Raw genomic sequence first — 8,756 nt, forward strand, 5'->3', positions numbered from 1 at the left:
GGTGATACATGAATTCAGACTTCGTCTCCATGAAATTGATGACCATAAACATCCAAATAAATATTAAACCTGACCCTCGCAAATTAATAATTTTTGTTATAAATCAGTTAACAACTGTTTGTTACAATTTAACTTAAAACGTAACTGAGATGGGTAAGGACATCTGTGAAAGCCGTTAAGTTATTCAAAGAACAACGTCCAACAGTGGGACAGTGGTAAGTTTACAAGTTCACATCTGTAACATCCTGGGTTGCGGGTTCACAAAACATGCTCGTCCTTTCAGCCGTGAGGACGTTATAATGTAACGGTCAATCCCACTATTCGTTGGTAAAAGTTGGCAGTTGGTGGTGATGACTAGTTATCTTCCCTTTAGTTTTACACTGCTAACTGACGGACGGCTAGTGCAAATAAACCTCGTGTATCTTTTGCGTGAAATTCAAAAACAAACAACATCCTGGGTCAGATTCTCTGCAGTGAACACAACAGATAACTTAATATAGTTTTGTTGTAAAACAAACAAAAGACAGAGAGAGAGAGAGAGAGACTTCTAAAAACACACTATCGAAAATTACCACACACACTTTCTTTGTGAACCTGACGGTGACCGAAGAAGGTCGAAACATTGTTCGCTTTTCTCTACCCATACCAACCGTTTTTACATATTTTTTTCTACAAGTGGGTTTTTCTCGTCTTCACGGATTATAGCTGCTAATTGTTTATCAAAGGAGATGTGATATAAAATTTGGGATATAAAGAATGTTTATAAATTCAATGTATGTCATCAAATGTACATGAAATTAGCACATTGAGAATCCACGACCAGCAAAAACTTTAATACTCTCCATACTGATATAAACTGAACGGTTCGAATCTCCGTCACACCAAACATGCTCGCCTTTTCAGCCGTGGGGGCGTTATAATGTGATAGTCAATCTCACTATTCATTGGTAAAAGAATTGGCAGTGAGTGGTGATGATTAGCTGCCTCCCCTCTAGTCTTACACTGCTAAATTAGGGACGGCTAGTGCAGATAGTCTTCATGCAACTTTGCACGAAATTGAAAAACAAATAAACAATGAATTTTAACAACGATAATGAAAGGGCCTGTTAATTTTTTACCTCCTTTACAGATTTTTTTATATAACAAAATAATAAAGGAAGGTCAACGTATGAGATGTTGTTGACCATCCATTGGAATTTAACGTGACCTTGTTAATAAGCGATGTGCTGAGTTTATATGCAAGCGATCGATTTAGCCCCAAACTCCACAAGTTTCAAGTATCCTAAGTTACGAGGAACCAATTTTGGAAGAAATGAGATTATATTTTGGTCAACTTTCAACCTCCTAAGTGATTAAAGAAGTCGCAAGAGGTTTGGGGTATTTTTCTCAATTTTTAATTATTACTTTTAAAACTTATAAAGGATGAAAAATTTTAAAAGCATTATGAACCTCCCTATAAGTCAGTGTTAAGCTACGGACTTCCAGCAATAAAATTCGAGGTTTGATTCCCTGTAGTGGACAGTGCACAGATAATTTATTGTGGAATTAGTTATGGTTTATTTGCCTTGATATTTTTCCTACAACATAAATTTGACCTCAAAAAAGTCTTAGTTTTAAGATATATAAAATGTTTACCAATAAGGATGGTTAATTAATGAATGGAGGGACTCTTACTTGCCACAGTGGGGGTGGATGATATAGAAATCATAACTAATGCTACTGTATTTGGTCGCATTATCTTACATTAGTGAACCCCAGAGGTTACTCTTGTCCAACCGAATACTCGGACTGGATCATCACTTTTAGAACGCACACATGCTCTGTAAATCTGAGTGCATTTGTGTGAGAAACTTGAATCACGAATTCTGAATTCATGGACAGGGCATGCTAATTACTAGGTCACGCCCAACACTGAGCAGGGTCATAGTTTGTTGAAGTAACAAAGTATTTTTTTCCCCTAGATAATTTCTTCTAATTCTACAGCGAGATGTTTTATATAAATGGGATTAGCTTGCTAACAAAATGCAACACTAGTTAATGAAATAGAAATGAAAATACACGAATCTCTTTTGTATATTGATTCCCATGCAACTGTTGCCATCGGTATTTCAACTTGAGAACACCTTATGTGGGCATGGTCTAAATAGCCAGGTCAGATGTCCCTATTGTTAATGTAAATAATCATACTTTTTAACTACTAACCATTTGGATAGCAGCATGTTCCTCAACAACTTTGACCATTGTTTTGAGATAAGGAAAATGATCTTTATCTTTAAAGTTGTTAACATATTTGAATAGTATAGTTTAAATGTGACACACATTTGTTGAATTTCACGCCAAGCTACTGCACAGCTATCTGTCTATAATTTTGAAGTGAAAGACTAGAGGGAAAGCAGGCACTTAAGATCACCCACCGCCAATTATTGGGCTACTCTCTACCAACGAGTAATGTTGGGATTGATCGAAACTTAATGATGCCTCACACGACTGAAAGAGTGTTAATTTACGTTGACGGGATTCAAACTCGCAATATGCGAGTCGAGTGCCCTAATCACCAGATTATACCAAGTCCTAACATGTTATTATGATAAAATATTTTGATTCACTGCCAATATTAACTTGTGATCATGACAAACTATATACTAAGAATGACTCTAACACTCAGTTATGACACTCGTGTTTCACGTTACCTACAACTAGGTTGTTGATTGTTATCTCTACTGACTCAGTAATAACATGTCAAGTAATAAAAAATTATACAAGCCAGTTTGTAAGCACTGAACAAGAGACATGCTGAGAGGCAAATGCAATAGGGTACCAATAGACTAAAATCTACGGGGCGATGCCTGCAGGTTCGATAGTAATACGTCATTTAAGTGTTTACTGTTGTTAATGTATTCGGTCAGAAGCCAGTCGTAATAAACACTGTACAAAATATGTGACTTTTGAGTTATGTTTTACACTGTAGTTTAAGGTTAGACAAGAAAACTACACCTAACTGTAAATACAAAACTTGTAAACCCATATAAAAATGCACAAAAATAGCATGCATGTTAGACTTGCAAGGAAAATTCCTTTCAAAATGGCCTGTTTGTAATTATTATTATTGTCTTACCACCCTACAACACAGGCTAAATGTACAATGCTATATAAGGTACCATGAAAGTTATGGAGGTATTAAGAAGTTTATTTATTTCTTCTATGCTTTACATAAGTTAAAAAAACATCATAATTCTAGTGTAAACAACATATCACTACCCCTGGAAGTCTGTTTGCTTACATGTATTTGGTGCTCCTTTAAAAAACAGGTACAGGGTGAAACAAGAATTACCAGCCAATAACAGGTGAACATTAAATTACTGAAACATGTAGATACTCAATGATTTGTACACTATACAGTTGGTGATACAAATATTTATTTAAAGAGATGTTTTAGACAAATATATTTTATTTTAAAAGGCTACTTTTCTACGTGTAACATTTTAAATGTGCTCAGTATGGGTGTGTCTTAGTCTAGACATACATTCGCTTATTGCTACACATTATATATAAAGAATTTTGTTATGTTGAAACAAAATCTCCACGACATTATCTACAACTAGGTTGTTGAATGTAACCTCTAGTTACTACTTATGTTTTTTATTATTACAATGTATAAGGTTAGCTACCATATCAAGTAAGTGATCCTTTGCCCTTAATTAAACAGAAGAAAAAAGCCAGCAAACAACATAAATTAAAAATTGAATAATCAAAAACCTTCAAAGAGATATTGTAAAAAATATGTAGAAATTGTTTATTTCCACCTCTTTTGACCTCTTAAAATGAAATTCAGGTAACAGCACAGAGCAAAAATAGGGGTTTGTAGTTTGAGTAAAAAAAGCCTACAGTATCTCTAGCTTTGTTTCCTTAAATTTTATTATGATCTCTATCTGCAGATTTTTAAATCCCAATTTTATATTTATCTCATAATAATTTTGGTCATGTTTAGCTGTACTACAGAATGATATTTGTCCAGTTGGTAAATTCCCTTTAATTATAGTAGCTTGAGATGGCTGAGTTTTAAAATGTCTATTCCAAAGATGTAACTATTGCTCCCCACGTCATTACGAAAAATATTGTTCACAGGCTTTGTCTCCTTAGCTGAGAACAAATATTAACTTTTAAGTTCCAATGGAAGGGGTTCAGAAAAGAACTACTGTGAAGATTCCATGAATGGAAGGGTTGTCATATAGGTACAAATTAAAATAACATATTTTCTCTCAAAAAAGAAAAGGTTTGAGGAGATCTTATTGAAGTTTACAAGGTTATCCAGGGGATCAATAGGTTAAAGGTTACTTGATTTGCTTGTGCTGTAATCTGAAGACAATATGGCAAGAGTTTATGATTTGAAAAACAGGTGCAAGGCTCCACAGTTTTAACAGGATAATTGACTTATGGAATGGGTTACTATTGGCAATAGTAGAGTTTAGAAAAGGAATTAGTAATTTCCTGAAAAATAAGAGTTTTGACTTTTTTCAAGAGTGGATGTGCAGTGATAGCTTTGAAATACCCATTGGTCCCTCATTTTTTTACATGTTAAGTAAATTAGATATATATTATATAATCCAACTAACTTAACATAAAACTTTGATTTCAACTAACAACTTCAGTGCTAATAGTTGTAAAATTGGAATGGTAAGTTTACTGTTTACATAACCTTACTTAATAATCAGAGAACAACACATGCTATTCACATTTCTTGGTAACTAAAATCAGTTTCTGCATCAGTTATGATAAAATGGATAATCTTTTATATGGGAGCTATAAATGAAATAAGTTTAAATTGGTGTAAACACGTTTCAATAAAGTATACAATGTCTCTTTCCTTTAAAAATTTGTTGAAAATGCCTGTAAAAGATAAAAACCAAGGTATTAAATAACTTTTATAGTTTACTTTCTTACAGAGAAAGTTTGCTCACATCATGTTACTAATGGATATTTGTATATTTCAGATGGTTTCAGAGAAGTGTGTATAGTTCTGTAATACTCAGAAAATGAAAATATTTCACTTATCACTTTGAAAGTTTAGTGTGATTTTCAACTGTGGTGGATCAAGTGAACATGCATATAGGAGAGGCTAGATGAAATAGAAACTAACCAATTATTAATTGGTTATAAATGAATGAGGTTTCCCACTGTGTCAAAGAAAAGAGAGAACAAAAGAGTACAGAGAAATGTCAAATTTGTTACAATATTTTTATAATCCACTTCTGTGTTACAACAACTTACAGGTTTTATGGACTTTCTCCATCTATTTGGAATTGGTTGCTATCCTGCCCCAGTTGTTCTTGGTGTCAAAGACTGGGGAAGCTGAAACCATCTAGACTGCCCTCTACTCTGACTTCTTTTACTTGTATATTTTTAGAAGTGAGTAGAGTGGGTTTTAATAACTTTCACAGTTCACACAGATCCTGGAAAACAATAAAATATAACCTTTAAACATTTCAGTCCTGGAAATCCTGTGGAAAACCACTATTTTAATGTAAGGATCCTGGGAAAAGTTCTGAAATTTTATTAGCAGTTTAGAAATACCCCTCCCATCCTACCTGTGATGTAATTGGCTTTATTAAACACAAAAGTTTGATCACCAATATTGAGTTTGTTCATATTTTGTGTGAGCCATTGTAAATCTTGTATTTCTCAAGCCAATTAAAAATTTCTGCTGACAGACGTGATTGATGAATTAATATGCCAGGAAACTTCACTTTATTCTCTAGATAAAATAGTTGGTTAAACGATAATCCTTGTGAGATTTATTATTGTATTCCTGAATGAACTGGGTAAGACAACAGTGATAACAGCAGATAACTTAAGCAGTATTGGAACACATGATGCTGTTCAGTGTTTAATATTACAGATATTTACAAAAAATGATACAAGTAAAAGAAAACTTAATATTAATAGAGCAATTTTTACCTGTTGGGTAAATTCATTGCTCTGGCAAGCAGTTCTTACTTCATAACCTTTTATAATGTTCAAGGACTTACAAAGCCAGAATCTGGGGTTTGATCTCCTGCAGTGGACTCATCAAATAGCCCAATGTGGCTTTGCTCTAAAACAACTACTTAATCTTGTATTTTGTGAATCTAAGATATAACTGAATTTTTGTATTTTGTTTTAAATGTCACTTTGAAATCTTAGGATGTGTGTCTGTGTATACCTATAATAGAAATAAAACAAAGTTTTCCACCTCTGGACGAACTCTGTCATCAAGTTCATATTAAACACATATCAACATAATATATGTATGTAAAAACGGCTCGTTTGGGTTAAGAAAATATTTTATGTGGAGGAGCGAACAACGTTTCGACCTTCTTCTGTCATCATCAGGTTCACAGCTTCTGTGTTCACTGCTGAACTGTACGCCATTTCTCTTGCCCTGGATCACATAGAAGCTAAGCAGTACTCAAACTGCACTATATATACTGACTCGCTTAGTTCTCTACTGGCAATGGAATCACTTCATGCTGGTTCACACCCTGTTCTCACCGATATTGAAAACCAACAGGCCCATTTCTCTTTAACATCTACTTCTGTACAGTTTTTCTGTATACCAGACCACGTTGGTATTCGCGGGAATGATCTTGTCGACACTGCGGCTAAGTCTATCTTCTCTGGCATTGTCACTGCTGTGCCTATTCCATACATGGACTATGGTCCTGTATTCAAGGCTCAGCTCCGTGCCAGCTGGCAGTCGACTTGAAGTGAGCAACCCGAAAACAAGCTTTTCCAAATAAAACCCTATATTGGACTTTGACCCTCTTGCTTCCGTAAGGATCAAAAAGAGGTTGTTCTTGTAACTAGACTACACATTGGTCACAGTTTTTTAACTCATCGTTTTCTTTTATTTGGAACTGATACACCAGTATGTGGTTTGTGTAACACTCAGGTCACAATAAGCCACATTTTACTTTTTTGCCATCGTTACGACGGCACCATTTTAAACATGTTCTGTCCCAAGGTTTGTCCGTAACATTGGACAGTGTTATCGGTGATGGTGACATTGTCCACCTTGGTAAACTTTTTAGTTTTTTAATGGCCATTAATCTTTTTAATGCCATTTAAGTTTTTTAATTTATACATTAGACCTTTTTAATGTGGCTCCCTTTTAAGAATCACAGTTCATGTAGTTCAATTTGAAATTATAAACTGGCCGTAACATTAAATAACTCAACATCAGAACTGTAAAGGCCAACTTCAGGTGACTAACGCTGCTGTTTGAACTACCTGCTAGTCATCCTGGCAAGCTATTATTAAAATTTTGCTACACGTGTTTTAAAACTTTTGTTACTTTACTTTTTGAAAAATGGCCATAATGTCACATAACTCGGAACCAGGACTGGAAAGGCCAACTTCAGGTGACTGATGGTGGTTCCTATACTTACCTGTTAGTCTTCCTGACGGATTATGATAATTACCATTATGCTACAGAAAGTCCTTATCAACTTGAATTACTGTTAGACTAGATGTAAACACTGGTTTTATGTGTCTTTTTTAAACTGTTTTGTTTTACCTTAATTACCTGTTGTGAATTTGCAAAATTCACTTTTAACTTTTTACCGGATGTTTGACGCAGATAGCCTAACTGCTTTGGGCCATAAAACACTAAATTAACTATCCAACTGTTGGTACAGCAGTAAGTCTACGAATTTAGATACTAATATCAGGCGTTCTATTCCCCTCCGTGAACTCAGCAGATAGCCCGATCTATATAAGATATATAAGAAAAACACACACAAATTATCTATGTACTTTAGATGAATTGTTTATCCTGTATTGATAAACGTAGAAAACTAAATAGTTTTTTAACTCTTCGAACACTGTCTTTATTAAATAACGAGATCTCGACTCCTTTCTATTCTCAAACCTTCTGTATAGATCTGATATACGTGTGTGTGTGTGTGAAAGAAAAACAACAAAATCTACGAGTATTGTATTTCGAAAAAAAAAGTAATAGAATAAAGAATTTTAGGGTGAAAGTGTAGCAAAAAAATTGAAGTTTAAAAATGGTTGATCACCTGTATAATGTAAGCACAATGTGGTGAGTTTTACTTTATTATCTTAAGTGTGCAGAGAATTTAAATACTGTTTCTAATTAGGCCTAGGAATGAGAAATAGTAGCAGTGATTCAATGGTTAAACTTAAACCAAAGATTTGGCTATCGTTTCATTCAACAAGAAACGTGAAATCTAACTTCAGACGTTATTTATTATACATTTCAATACAATATAGCACTTGTTTAAAAACATTGTTCTGTTGGTATTATGTTGTATTGGAACGCATAATACTAGAAGACAGATATATTCATACGAGGTCTGTTCAAAAAATACGCGGACTGTTTGAATTGCGCGGCTCCAGTTGGTTCCAGGGGAATCCGCTTGGTGTCGCTAGGTTCGCACAGATCAGCTGATTACGACGCCATTTCCCGATTGCAGATATCTTCATTTGTGTATTAGCTACGCGGTTTTAAGTGAAGTGCGATTTTTTCGTTTGGCGGATTTCAAAATGGATGACCTGAAGGAGCAACGACTTGCTGTGAAAATTTGTGTTAAACTTGGAAAATCTGCGACTGAAACTTTTGCTATGCTTAACACGGCTTACGGTGATGTTACTATGAAGCGTACGGCATGTTTCAAGTGGCATGAACGTTTTAAGGATGGTCGACAGTCCATTGAAGATGATGAGCGTCCTGGACGTCCTTCCACGTCAACTGACGA

Source organism: Tachypleus tridentatus, chromosome 2 (assembly GCF_004210375.1).
Source record: "Tachypleus tridentatus isolate NWPU-2018 chromosome 2, ASM421037v1, whole genome shotgun sequence".
NCBI classification, from domain to species: Eukaryota; Metazoa; Arthropoda; class Merostomata; order Xiphosura; family Limulidae; genus Tachypleus; species Tachypleus tridentatus.